This window comes from Ipomoea triloba, chromosome 7, assembly GCF_003576645.1.
Source record: "Ipomoea triloba cultivar NCNSP0323 chromosome 7, ASM357664v1".
Lineage (NCBI taxonomy): Eukaryota > Viridiplantae > Streptophyta > Magnoliopsida > Solanales > Convolvulaceae > Ipomoea > Ipomoea triloba.
The window spans coordinates 16,562,211-16,578,508 of record NC_044922.1 but is presented as its reverse complement, the minus strand read 5'-3'; positions in this window follow the sequence as shown (position 1 = coordinate 16,578,508).

The window sequence follows — 16,298 nt, the reverse complement described above, 5'->3', positions numbered from 1 at the left end:
ATAAGCAAGTAGCTTCTTAAGCTTTTCCCAAACTTCACCCCGTGACTAGTTGAGCTGCCATGCGGACTCCTTTTGACCTTTTCTCTTCAATATGTTTGGTTGTAATTTCAATTTGATATTTGTGTGTTTGAACATTAATTTTGTATGAACTAATTTTATGAACTATAAATATTTTGTTTTACTTTATATATTTTCAAATATATGTTCTTACTTTATATTTTATTAAAAGATATTGGTTTCATTATTTTATATTTTAATATGTAAACAAACCTATTTAAATTTAAAACTATTTAAATTTTATGAAGATGTCTTTTTTAGTCTTTTTACATTTATCAGTTTATCAAAAAGCTAATTTTACCAAACACTTTTAAATATAACATCGAGCTTAATAGCTCTTCAACAGCTACAAGCTTATAGTTTTTCAACTTTCAACTACTTTTCAGTTTTCTGCTACATTTTCAGCTAGGTTTGTCAAACATAACCATAGAGTTCAAAAATTGTGGATATATAATTCAAAAATTATGAATATAGATGAATAAATTATGAAGACAAACGGCAAGTTAACATCAAGAAAGGAAACAAATTTTTTTTTTCAAAATGACGTTGTTTTAGACCCAAGGTGAACTAACCCAGGTCCATGGCATAACAACCGTTTAATTCTATACCGTACACAGACTAATCCACGTTCCCATCAGGCCGTCCAAGTAAGGAGCTAAGTGCTGCCAATAGTCATATTGCTTTTTCCATACAATAGGAGATTGGAACTCTCAACCTCTTTTAAGAAAATCAATCCTTGTATTATTAAAATTAGAAACCCTCACAAATGTTTATTGATTTCTTTTCCTTGTCAATTCTATGATGCCTTTTTCTCTCATATATATATTACTAGTTTTTCTTATGCGCCATGCGCAAAAAATAGGTGCCCAATGTTGATATTTTATATTAAAATTTTAAAGATATTTAAATTATTGGAAATAATAATAATAATAATTATAATGTAAAATAGTTTTTATAAATTTTATATTTATATTTTAGAAAATAACTAACATATAACTCCAATATATAATGTGTATATATTATTATTATTATTATTATTCTTGATGAAAATAAGAAAATATATAGTGGATGCATGTGCATGGTAACAATAGTGGAAAAGATAACAGAAGTTATAACGGTAGGGGTATATTTGTTTAGTAAATTGTAAAGTACAACTTTTATAGCATAATATACAAAAAAAAAAAAAAAATAACTTAACGGAAAAAATGGACATAAGTGAAGGGTATAACTTTCATTCACACTTATTATGTTTTTAGATTTTGTTTATCTTTACTCGATTACATGATATTAATGCCATTCAACTCAATCAATTCAATGTAACATAATTTCAACTCACTATTTTTCTTTTTTTGATTAGAATATATTAATGCCATTCAACTCAATCAATTCAATGTAACGTAATTTCAATTCACTATTTTATTTTTCTCCTAAAAAGTTGAATCCTTAATCCTAAGGGCCTCCTCCGCCTCGACTTGACAAAGTACACAGAGACTAGATCTTTGCTGAGACTCGATTCCTGATATCTTTTTACAAACTTTATCCATATAATCAGTTGAGCTGCCCATGCGGACAATATTTTTTTTCTTATCGAAGTAAAAAAGAAGGTAAAAAATGGGGCAGGACAAATTGACCATAATCTTAATGAAGATTTTGCTCTTAGTGGGTGGCCCAAATGAGTGGAAATTATTGTTCTTTTACTATTTGGGTTTCTTTTTCTTTTCTAATAAACAGGGAGTGTGCTTGTAAGTACACATTGGTTGTACATTGGTTGCACATATAGTTAGAAATGACAATGGGTCGAGTGAGTCGGGATGACTACATTCACTATTCGATTCTTTCTTATACTTTTTTCACTGAATTTCATCCTCATTCTGCATGGATGAATTTTTGTCGATTTTAACATATACTATATTGTAAAAGAGTCAGGTGTGAATTTTAAAATTTGTACACGCTATGAGATTAAGTATATATCATCTATCTAAAAGTCATTGCATCCCACTATTATAATTTTTAAAAAGAGAAAATGACACCTTTTTTTTTTTTAAGTCATAGCGATATAACTTATTTCTCCCTTAAATTATAAGTGTAATAAATTTTTTTAACCTCAAATATTTCTGAAGTGGCTATTTTTTTTCCCAAAATTTGTTAACTATTTATGTTGATATAAAAAATACTAAAAAAAAAAGAGTTTTTAAATATAAATATAAAATATTAGCTAAACCTTTAAATGTTATTGTTTTTTTAACCCAAACATACAAAATAAACCTTTCAGTAGTCATTAAGTTTAAAGTTAAACAAACATAGTTATTAATTATTGAAAATATGTCACATTTTGTTCAGAATATGCCACTTTGAGTTCTAAGTAAAATTGAAAGTAAAACATTTTCAATTATACAAAACCAAAATGTTTATCGATTTTAAAGTTGAAAATACAGAGCGAAAATGTGATAAATAAGTGATTAAATTGGATTTTTTGTGTGTTTTTATTTTGAAGAATGAATCTTCCTCTATTCTTCAATTGAAAATCGAAGAAACATTGCACTTATAATGAAACCCATTGCTTTTTGCTTATTTGTGTTTTCCATTATCAAAAAGAAAAAGAAAGAAAAAAAGACTTTGACATTGTTTGGTAAAATAGTTAACATGTCCTATCAGTAAATTTTGGCTTATTTGATAACTATTAGTTGTTTGCTGGTTAACAAAATTAATATAAGGGTTTGATTAATCAGCTTTTTGTAACTCCAAAATGCTAAAATTCAAAAAGTTGTTCAAAGCAATTTTTTCAATTAATTTTTTGAGAAAAGAAATTATATCAAACGGCTATCAGCTAAGAGCTAATTACTAAACAATTTCTACAATCAGCTAATATTATCAAGTAGTCATACCCTCTAAACCATAACAACAATTTTCCAAACTGGTAACAAGTTGAATCAGTTAAGTTGTCAAAGGAGCAAATTAGAAATATTAATGCAGTCACTTATTAGTAATTTTGGAATTGGATTATATTGTCTTTGGTCAATATGCTTTTGTTCTTGTTCATTTTTAGCACTTTATTTGTCAAAATCACCACTCATGATTCATACTCGCTCAACTTTATAAAATTACCTATTAAGGTTGTGATGCACGAGAAAGCTCAAATGCTCAATAACTCATAGTGCAACAATAAAATGGACCACTTGAAAATGCCCATATGGGATTATAAGCATGTAAGGAAGATAAAAATAAAATCATCGATAAGAATATGTGGTGTCTAGATAAAACAAAAAAACAAAAAAAAAAAAAAAAAAAGAATGCGCAAAATATTCAAAGGTAGTAGGCATAGAAGAGTCATTGCATAGAGATCATACCCAACCAGTGTGCGCAACATACTCTTACACAAATCAAACAAACTAATGAAACTTATTGGTTTGTTTTGTATAGTTATCTATGAATATAAATTATTTTAAAACATTATAAACTTTATATATACACTACTTATATTATGTTTACAAATACGAAGTATTAAATACTATACTGAATATTTGAAAAATATTAATAGTGCGAGTATTAAATTATATAAAATTTGTATTCAAAAAAATTATATAAAATTTATTATATATAGAAACCCTATAAGGCAAGAAATTATATATATTAAAAAAATAATTTTTATAAATTAAATTTAAAAATTAAAATAATTAAAAATTCTAGACTAACCCATGAGAGGCATGAGGCCTAGGTTCAGACAGACATGAGCCCGTGATGACTCTTATTTTATACTATATTTTACCTAATTCTTAATCCCTTTTGTGCACATTGCAAGGTGTTTTATTGAGTTTTTGAGCTAAAAGATATGTTTTATGCTCAATTTCATCCAAATGCACTTTTGAGGGAGGGAAAAGCAAAAAGGAGCAAAAGTTAATCAAAACGACAGAACGAAAATGCATTGAAAAAAGAAGCAAAAGGAGGACATGGAAGTAGATTGGAAAGAAGACATGAAAAAGGAGCAAACTGGAAATCGTGGCGTGGAGGCAAAAACACGCATGAGCTGTTGCACGTTCGTGCATCGCCGGTGCATAAGCACCAACTAGAGTCACCTCTCGCATGGGCAGTGGCACACTCGTGCGGTGTGAGTGGGTTGAAACCCTAATTCTCTAGTATAAATTGACCTTTTTTCTAGATTTAGAAGGGAAATGAGGAGCCAATTTATGAATACTATAAGGCGGTTGTAGTTTTAGGTTATTTTCATTCCTCTTTTGTTATTTTCATTATCTAATTTTAATATTGTTATCCCTACCTTAGATTATTACATTTCTTGTGTTTAATCTCTTGGATTACACTATTGTGAGTTTATTATTGTTGTTATCTTTCATTTATTTGCTATCAGTTACTTATTTTTTATATTCTTGTGTTGTTTAGATACTTATATAATGAGTGAGTAATCTTGTTTGCATTGAATTTTATGCCTATTTGATGTCTATTGCATAAGAGGGTTAAAACTCAACCTAGGATTCTTGTTTTTATGAGATGCTCTTGAGTTCTTGTGTTGATGAATTTGTGCACAACTTTGTCAATACATATTCAGTATGAGATTTGACAACGTTCGAACAAGGAGTCCATGAGTTGGTATACCCTTAGACTTGTCTTTCAACTGTCAAATTTTCTCTAGATCCCATCTCAGAACCTTTAAGTTCACTTACGAAAGTAGAGAATATTAAAGGTTAAAATTGCTCGAGCCTATTGTGGGGATGGGTAGCGTCACAAAAATGGAACAACCCCCGTGTTCCGATTCAGCCTAACATTGAATCAAGAAAGTGGCATGTTATTAGTACACCACATTGGTCACTATAAACATATCATTTCCAATTTGTGTGTTTTGATGCTTATTAATGAAATCTTTTTCTTTTCTTTAAAAAAAAAAAAAAAGAGGCACATTTTCTTTACTATCAATTTTTTTTAAAAGCAATAAAAGCTGCTTCAATTGTCAAAGCTAGTAAATAGTTTTCATGGTACAGTGTTGCTCTAGTAGATAAAAAGTTTTACTTAAAATTGCTTTCAATGAAAGTGTGGGGTTCGATTCCTTTTACGAACATTGGGGCTCTTTGTGCACATAAATGTACAATTTGAAATGAGAGTTCATGTAGTAGAACTCTTTGATATTGAGTCTCAAAGTCAAATCGATTCTCTATGATTTGGCATGCTTTGATTGCTCAATTTAGTAGGGGGTCATGATGTTTATTAATTCATTTTTTTTTTCTCCAATCAAATTTGAACACAAGTTGGAGTAAAAATTGGGAGTAATGTTTTGGAAGTACATCAAGTATTTTTCGTCTCAAATATAGGGGTGTTCGGTAAATAGCTATTAGCGAATTGAGTTAGCGAGTTTGACTAGCTGGTAATATTAGTTAGGTTATATAAAAAATATTTGATAAATTAGCTGTTAGTTGATATACATGCAAAATGACGTTTAAGAGTATGAGGGTAATGAGACTGGCAGACAGGACCGATGCACCCATCTACATAGTCTCATTGTATTTTTAAAAAAAATTATTAGGAACGTTTTGGAGAAAATAATTTATTTTCTCAAAAATCTGTTCAAAATAACTTTTTGAATTTTAACGTTTTATTAGAGTAATAAGTTGTTACAAAAAATTGATTAACTAAACACTTATATTGATTATTTAATTAAGAATAGTACTAAAACAAGTTAAAATTAATTAATAAATTATGTTACAAAACATGATCATAACTTAGCTTAACGAGGTTGAAAATCTTTGCGTTATTAAAAAAACAAACGTAGTAAATAAAAAAGGGCAAAAACAAGAAAAGAAAAAACCCATGCGGCTAAAACCGACACTTTGGGACTTTACCTACGCCGGACAAAAGAGAACAGGCAAATAGCCAAATACGCAGTACGAGAGTAGTATGAACTGAAACGTGTGATTTCCAACGCTCCTATAAGCGCGTGAGACTGTTGTCTCCCCTTCAATCCATAGTTCTAAATTCCGAGACGGGAGCGAAAAATGTCACCTCCAAGACTCCGACGACCGACAAAAAACCTGCATGACGGCGGGGCCCACAGCGACACACATGTTCTTTGTTTGGAGCGGCACGCAACCGCCAGCAAATCTGCTCCCACTCTTGGTTGTCCATTACTCAGCAAACACCGTTTCATTAAAATTGTATACATTTTGCTGGATAGATACAGAAATAGATTTTACTAAAAAGTTCAAAACAATTACATCAACCATATCCCTAAATTGGAACTCCCAATTGGAAGTCCCACTGGGAGTTGAGGGGGTGTTTGGTTGGAATTAGTTATAACGCCATCCCCACTAAGGGGGTTTTACACGTAATTTTAGGTAGAAAGAATGATGTGGATGAAAGATAAAATAGAGAGAAAAAAAATTAATCTTCCTATAATTATGAATTTTTATCGATTATGTGGGCCCCATTAACATTAATGATAGTTGTGCCTTGCCCTGCGTAACTTTTACTTATTTATTATTTTTTTTCTTTAATTTTGTTTTTTCATTCTCATTTTCCCTTTTCTAGTCACGCCTGCAAAATCTCCTTAAAAATCCACCAATATTGAGGAAGGCCTTAATATAACCAGCAGTCCACCAGTGTAATGCACGGTATAAAAATAAAAATATAACAATTGTCTTTTAAAAATATATTATAGATAAGAATTAAAAATTACTAAATAAAGAATTTCATTGGAAAAAACATTGCATATAGACATTGGCTTTAATAAAATGAAACACATTTTTATCAAATTCATCTCAATCTTATATGTAATATCAACATATAATTCATTTTTTGTTTTCTATTTCTTTCACAACTTTAAGGATTGTGCTAGGAACCTCAAAAACATTGTCACTATTTGAAAATTAATTTTGCCCTTTGCTTTTTATCTTCCTCAAAACACACGCGGTTTGGAGCAAAGCAAGAATAATGATTGAAATTGTTTCATTTGTATGATTGTTGACTCGATGCATGGCTTTGATGGTAGCCTTTTTTTTTTTTTTTTGGGATAGATTACCATTAAAATGATGATATTATCTAATGTAAATGGTTTAGAAGTTAGGTTTCTTTTGTGAATTTTTTTTTAAAGTTGTCATTAATATTTTTTGTTTAATATTGGTGACATTTGCAAATTTGTATAAGGCCTTCCCCAATAGTTAGAATTTTGGTATAGTTTTGAAGAGATTTTGTAAGTGTGATTAGGAAAGAGAAAATGAAGTGGACGAAAAAAAATACAAAATAAAAATAAAAAAAAATTTAATAAAATAGTATTACGCACCCAGGTGGGCGCGTGCACTGCACGCGCCTGCCTGGACGCGAATCTGCGCCCCACGCACATGGGGCACAATTATGCTCTCATTTGGTGGGCCCCATTATGAGCTGACAAAATTTTCTCCTTGCAGGAGAAAGAACCCACCATATTTCCACCACCCCATTTGTTAATAAAATTACTTCTAAGTTTTTATTTCTTAAATTTTGTGCCAACCCCCACTAATGGGGAAGGCCTAATAAGTATTTATATATATGTATGTATATAAAACATGGGAATAAATGCGCAAATTATACTGTGGACCATGATCATGGTTGATACCAGATATTGCGGTTGTGTTGAAAGGTAACTACAGTTACGCGGAACAGAGGTCGTTTCATCCGTTCAACACACTGCATTATCAGTTCAACACAACTGCAGTATCCGTTCAACACAACTGCAGTATCAGTTCAGCACAACTGCAGTTCCAGACGGATGAAACAACTTCAGTTCCGCGCAACTGCAGTTCCCTTTCAACACAACTACAGTATCAGTTCAACATAACTTCGGTATCCGTTCAACACAACTATAGTATCAACCATGATGCATGATTCATAATGCATTGTGGACCATGGTCCACGGTATAACGACTAGAATAAATGATGTCCTTTTTTGAAACTAATTGCTATTGCCAATAACAGGGCGTTTGGTTGGGAGGAAGGAATTAGGAAGGAAAATAATTATAATTCGGTGGAATTGCAATTCAATGAATAAAGTAAGAATTAAAATTACACTGTTTGGTATGCAGAAATAGGAGTACATGGAATTGAAAAGTAAGAAGCAACAAATTAAAATGACTAAAACGCCCTTATGTTGTTGTTGTAGTAATGTTTGACTTTTCTCTTAACTTTGAGTTGTCATAATTTGATTTGTAACGCTGTAAGATGATCATTTGTAATTTGAGTTGTCATATTTGATGATGATATGTACAAGAATAAGGGTGTGCTTGGTTGGGGTTTAGGCATAGGGAATTGGTATGAAAGTGATTGCTAGTGTTTGGTTGATAGGTTTTTAGAATGCTACTATAGGTTTGGAATACCTCATTAATGAGAAAACACATACTCTTATTCAATAAGTGTTTCATTTCACTTCCTCATTTCTTCCCCAACTATTAATAATCATTCCCATTCCACCCAACAACCAAACATGCTAAATACTTTAACCAAAACCCATTACCCTTACCAAGTATTTGATACCCATTCCGATTCCGATTCCCATGTGCGAACCAAACACACCCTAACATAATTGCATGTTGTTAATGGTGAGATTTTTGTAGTTTTTTAAGTGTCAAATAGGAGAGAGAAGAAGGAATGTCATCTAGCACCATGAACTATATCCAATTATTCATGCCGCACCCTGAACTTTTATATCGTATATATCGAGCCGCAAACCAAAATAAAAAATTCACCTAGAACTTTTAGCAGGTTTCCAGGTCTTCCTGCTGACATGGGCAGGTTTCCAAGTGATGTGGCATTTCTTTTAACCTTATGTTGTCCATGTAAGCATTTATATATTAAAAATATTTTTAAAAAAAAATACAAACAAAAAAAAATTAGCATTTCTATAAATTTGGAAAATTAAAAAAATACTAAATAATAAATTAGCCAAAAAAATATAAATTCTGAAAAAAAAAATTGAAACATTGGAATTGCAAAATTGAAAAGTATACATTATGAAAATAAAGAGAAGAAAACTATGGTTATTTTAATATAATAATTTTTTTTAATTATAAACATGTAAACGCTTACATGGACAACATAAAGTTAAAAGAAATGCCACATCACTTGGAAACCTGTCCCATGTCAGCAGGAAGACCTGGAAACCTGCTAAAAGTTCTAGGTGAATTTTTTATTTTGGTTTGCGGCTCGATATATACGATATGAAAGTTCAGGGTGCTACATGAATAATTGGATATAGTTCATGGTGCTAGATGACACTTTAACCAAAAAAAAAAGATCTACACAATTCAAAAAAAAAAAAAGGGAAAAAAAAACAGTATGATCAATGTGCTCCACAAAAAACCTCTCTCTCCTCCCTGCAAGCCATTCTTTGCTCCCAAAATGTTGAATCCCCAACCCCAACCCCCTCCATGCAAGTCATTTTTTGCTCCCAAAATATTGAATCCCCAACTCCAAAGGCCGGTGTAAATCATGGTCTAACAAAGCATTTGGGAGATGTAAATCATGGTGGTAACTCAACTGGACACAGAGGCGTAACACAGAGGCCTAAATCACCTTTGTTTATTGCGCACAAGGAGCTCCCCTCACTTTGAGAGGTTGCCCCTACATTGTCAGGTGAAACTCGATCTCTGGTCCTTGCTCCCAAACATCACCCTTATGTCTAGTTGAGCTGCCTATGCGGGAGCATATAAGCCATTATTCCCCACTTAAAATTCATATCAAATTGTATCATTCTACGCACAAATAGCCCAAACCCCAACAAATTCTAGCTCTCACCCTTTACTACACTAAAAGAAAATTTCAAGAGCATTTGTTTATCTACTGAATCACTACTTTAGAAGCTAATAAATGCCCAAATTTATTGTCATCTAATAAGTATATCTATTTATCTCATGATGAGTATGCTTGATACTACATTGCTAACCCTTCTCCATAGTTCGTAAAATGGCATTAGTTAAGTGGACGTATGGGCCCTTATCATTAGCTCCCCATTGCACCTCCTTTATTGCAATTGTGCAATCACTTTTGAACTTCACGCTTTTGAAGTCCTTATTTCCAACATAGCAAGAATCCATGATAGATTGCCCACAATATAATTATGTAGTAAAGCTCGTGGTTAGTTGTACCAATGTTGTAGTGAAAACCATACATCCAATCCTCATTCTCCCTTAAAATTAAATACCATATGATTTCACACTACCAGCCAGGTGCGGATCGGATCCAATAATATTGTTAAGTGGGGTGCAAATTTAAAAAATTTCAAAACAAGATAAAAAATATTTATGATAAAATATGAAATGTTTAAATTAAGTTACATACCATCATCTCTATTAATATGATATTTATAAATACTTTTTATTTTAATTAGATTAACTCTATGTATTCCTAGATTAATATGAATGTGATGACACATAATTGAAATTTCTAGAATATATTGACTAGATAATTCACACAAAGTATATTTTCGGGAAAATGACACTTTTTCTCCCTATGTTATGTGCATATAGCATTTTTTCCCCCTGTGTTATTAAAGTGGCAGTCTTTCCCCCTGAAATGTTAAATTGACATTTTTACCCTTAAAAATAATTATTTCATTATTTTTTTGCTCCAACAAATTATTACTTATATGTATGGATGATCACAATTCGGTTCGAACCTAACGAAACATTGTAGCAATCATACCGAAATAGTATGGACGGTTCTGATTACGATTCAGAACCGAAAAAATAAAATTAAATAATTGTTGAACCGTAAACCGGAATTGAACCACATTCATATATAGTGAAAATGATCAAACACTTATTTGATAAATCAGTACGGTTCGGTTCCAATTTCTATTTTGAACTGCCAATCAAAACTTATTTATTTATTTTTATAATTTTATTTCTTATTTAAAAATAGTCTAAATTTAACAATTATTTTATTTTAGTTTTTCGGTTCTGAATCGTAACCGTAACCGTCCATACTTTTTAAGTTCAATTGCTACGGTGTTCGATTAGGTTCGTATCGAACTGTAATCTTCCATGCATATTAGTAATATAATTGGTTGGAGAATAAAAATAAATGAAATAGTTATTTTTAAGGGCAAAAATGTCAATTTTACATTTCAGCGGGAAAAACTACCACTTTTAAAATAACTGAGTGGGAAAAACTGCCACTTTAATAACCCAGGGGGGAAAAATGTTATATGCACATAACATAGAGGGGAAAAGTGCCACTTTTCCTATATTTTCTTTTAAAATATTTTTCATAATTGAATTACAAAACATATTTCGTATCAATTAATTAATCAATTTAAATAATTATTACCACACATAACACATTATAAATTCTTCAATTATAAATTCTCCATTGTGAAATGTTACAGGTTCGATCTCCAGTGGGGATGTTGGCTCGTTGTGCTTCAGTAGGTTGAGAAAGTATGTATGAACAGATACTACACTTGTAACAGAGTCAATAGTATTAAAAAAAACACATTATAAATTGATTAAATTCTGCAATTATTTTCAAAAAAAAAATTCTACAATTAAAAAAAAATAATATATATATATATATATATATATATATATATATATATATATATATATATAAAGAAGGAATTTACAAATTAAAAATATAATTAAAGTGCAAGCAACAAGTTTTAAACCCATGATATCTTGAAACAATAAAATAAATGTCAATTACCATTTAAGCTACCTTAAAATTTGATAAATTTTTTGTATAGTATATATTACATTATCCATTTTAGTTTAAAAAAAATCTAATAAACACCACACACACATAATGGGGTGGAGTGGGGGCAGGGCGCGACTGCCCCATCGTCCCCACACCATCCATCCTTTACACTCTCATTCTTATTAATTTTGATACTTAGGTACGTGATGGGTAAATATGCACATGTACTAGTCGGTCCGTAAATCACCTGTCCGTCAACGGTCACCCAACCGCTCCGTCGACGGTCACCCAACCGGGTCGGTCACCCAACCGGTCCGCATGATCGGAAGCAACATGCACGTGTACTAGTCGGTCCGTAAATCACTTGTCCGTCAACGGTCACCCAATCGGTCCGTCAACGGTCACCCCACCGGTCCGTCGACGGTCACCCAACCGGTTCGGCCGCATGATCGGAAGCAACACACCTTGTGGATTGGAGGCTCGCGAGCGCAACAATAGCTTGATGTGACGACCGACAACTTTTCAGGAACAAGGGATCCGTGTTTTCTTCACCTCGAGTAACTCAACCACTTCGAGCAAACCAATGCGCATTTTGCGGAGTGACTATTCAGCCCATGCAAATATGCCCTCCACTTGCATATCAGACAAGTAAATCCACTTTGTATAAATATAGGGGTCATTCCCCTCACTGAGGGGGAGGACATCATTACTACACTAATACACTTGTGATTTGCTCATTCGTCTCTCTTGCTCTCTCCTTGTTACTGTTCGTCACCTGTAGAGCGATATAGCTTCTTACCGCTCAGTCGTCAACCGGTAGAGCGACCGATTAACCGGCCGAGCGACATCCTTCACCATACGTAACACACGTATCCGTAGCGTTTATCAACATCTCGTACCTCGAGCACAAGACATACTTTCCAAATCCTCTGCAAATATTTTTAATAACTTAAGAGTAGCACATTGTGTTCATATTTAGTAAAATTTTAATAATAATATTATTTTTTTGTTTCATTCTTTATTCTTAAGAATACGACAATCATATGACCATCTCAACTAAGTTGGTCAGGCTATTGACTTGATAAACACAAAGTTACAAATTTGACTCCTAACAAAAATGATTTATTTGAGATAATCAAGTTACCTTGAAATATTACTGCTACATCAATTTTATTAATATAAAATTAGAGCAAATTTCACTTTTAGTCCTCGACTATTGTAGCATTCTCACATTTAGTCATATTCTTTTAATTTTGTCATATTACATACCTGACTTTGAACAACTTCCACTTTTAGTCATCGACTATTATGGCATTGCCACATTTAATCATATTCTTTTAATTTTGTCATGTTACATCCATGACTTTCAGCAACTTCCACTTTTAGTCCTTGACTATTATAATATTGTCACATTTAGTCCTATTCTTTTAATTTTTCCATATTACATCCATGTCTTTCTCTTAAAAATTTCATTATTTACCGTTAGAATTGACAAATAACAAAGGAAAAAAATCTTTACACATATCGTAACTCATATTTCAAACACATATTTCAAACACATTAGAAATATCGTAAATATCAAATGATGTAATATTGTAACTCATAGAAATATGAGTTACAATATGTATAACGATTTTTTTAACTTTGTTATATGTCAATTTAAGGATATCACCGTGCTTCAATATCGTAACTCATATTTTTAACGGTAAAATAATGGTACGGTATTTTTAATGGAAGATTAATGGTGGCAATCAAATGAAAAATCATAAATGTAATATGACAAAATTAAAAGAATAGGACTAAATGTGTCAATGCCATAATAGTCGAGGACTAAACGTGAAAGTTGCTCAAAGTCATGGATGTAATATGACAAAATTAAAAGAATAGGACTAAATGTGACAATGCCACAATAGTCAAGGTTAAAAGGGGAATTTGTTCAAAGTCAAAAGGCTATAATATGACAACATTAAAAGAATATGACTAAATGTGACAATGCCACAATAGTCGATGACTAAAAGTGAAATTTACTCTATAAAATTACTAAATTAATGTTATTTGAACCAAACAAGGTAATGCCATTTAATATTACTTAAGTAATGTGATCAAGTTATAATGTTAAATAAGCATATATATATATATATATATATATATATATATGCCAACAGTAAGATATTAAAATTGAAAAGAAGAAAGGGAAAATAAGATATGAGATATTTGCCCAGAATTTAAATGCCTTTCGGGCACATGTCCACATAGTTGTTTGTCACATTGATGCATAAGTTTTAACTAATTTATTAATTTCACATGTCTCATTTGCTGTTTATTGATCAATTCAATGCTTCATTTTATAATTTTTTTGTTCAATAAAACTATCTCTCTCTCTCTCTCATATATATATATATATATATATATATATATATATATATATATATATATATATATATATATAATCAAATAAGAACTTGCTATATATATATATATATATATATATAATCAAATAAGATCTTGCTCGCATGAGAGAACTACAAACCAACTAGAGTTGTCTATTTGAAAAGATTTAATGGTTTTAAAACATGGAGATGTAGAAAAAAAATGTGGTGACATTTTCGTAAATAATTTGAACTTTAAATGCAAGTAATAACACTATGGAGTACTCTTAGCAACACCATGAAATGCATCTCGTGATATGCGTAGGTGCAGTATATTGTCTACATTTTACAATTTATGGTTTAGTTTTATTTTTTTTTTGTTTATGGTTTTTTTTTTTAAATTTGATTTAGAAGTTCATTTTAAAGTTTAGTAGTGATGGTTTTATAGAATCGAGTATGGATATAAAAAATAGGGGTAGAAAATAATAATAATAATAAGAAGAAGAAGAAATTAAAGTCACCAAGGTACGAGAGATATGATGAGCCAAGTGATGATACCTAAAGGAGGGGCATGAGGTTCCTTTTATAGCACTAAAAAAAACGCGGTTTTAGCGACGGACAAAATCCGTCGTTAAAAGGTTTTAGCGACAAATTAGAACCTGAATCAGTTCGTCACAAAAACTCTCTTCACTAGAATTTAGCGACAAAATTTTTCTGTTGCTAGACCCTAGCGACGGAAATATCCGTCGCATTTCCGTCGCTAAGTAAAATAAATTTGTCGCTAAATTCCTTCTGGTGACGAATTTGATGATAAAATTTGTGAGGGAATAACGACGACAATTTTTGTCGCTAAATCAAGAAAAATAATCTGTCGCTAATTTCCTAGTTTGAACATCTGGTGATGATTTAAAAGGGAATAGCAACGAATATTTCCGTCACTAATTATATATTTTTTAAAAATATATTTTATTTATCTTAATTAAAATCCCTATTTTTTTAATTTACCTGTTAAAGTTTAAAATCCATATCAACACACTATATCTAACACTATTATCATCAACACTACATAATACTATCAAATTACCATCAAACTTTATATCATCATAAAATTAAACTATTATCAAACTTTACACTAACACAATACTTTAAATCACACTTTAATACAATAATATATATCATCAAAACACAATATTATCAAATCAAAACTGCAGTTACCAAGTGTGTGGTCTTCATTTGATTTTCACCTTATTGTCTACCCACGTGTCTTGCTTTCCATATCCACACATGGCACATCCATTACCTGCCTACCCCTCATTCCTTACACCCCTTCATCACTCCTTTTATGCGTTCCCTTCTTACCCGCTACGTATTGCTGATGATGTATAGATGGGAGTATAAAAGAGGGTATAAATGTCGTTCCGCTGAGGGTTGGGGCTATGGCACGTATTATGTGAATTATTAAATCCTAGGCACTAAAGTATTGGAATTCACTAGAATCTAAGTAAATTATAATTAAATATCAGAAATAAAAGGAATGCAAATTAAACAGGGAAATAACTATATGATAAAAGAGTGGGGTCAGATTAGGGGTATTGCAATCTTGATGCTCTAACAATCTCAAAATTAGGGAAAAACAATTAACCAAGGGATTTATTGGTAATGCACTCAAGAATTCAAGTTAGCTACTTTCGTAATCAATAACAAGAATTAGGCTAAGATTGCCCACTTTCGTGATGCATCAATCATAACCTTAAACACAAAAGCATTATAAGCCCCCAAATTACCCCTATTCTCATAGTAGGAAAAATTGGGTTGAAATTGATTAGGGTTAGTCCTTCACCCAACTTTCGTTGTGATGAAATCCTCTCCAAAACAAATCAATAAAAGTTGCGCATCAATTATCAATAAGAGGAAAATATAATCCAATTTAAACAAAAAACCCTAGGTCAATAAATTATCCCTTTATGCAATAATTATAACCATAGCATCAAGAATAGCAATAGAACCCTAATCCAAACCCAAAAGCTAACTACTCATGGATCATAAAAGTAAACAAAACAAAACAATAATAAATAACCATAAATATTGCAAGGAATATAAAGGGAAGAGAAAACTTTACTGATAATGAAGAACCATTCCAACTTCAATCCGTGATTCCAAGCTTGAGATTAAATAATCTAATATAAAACTAATCTAAACTATACT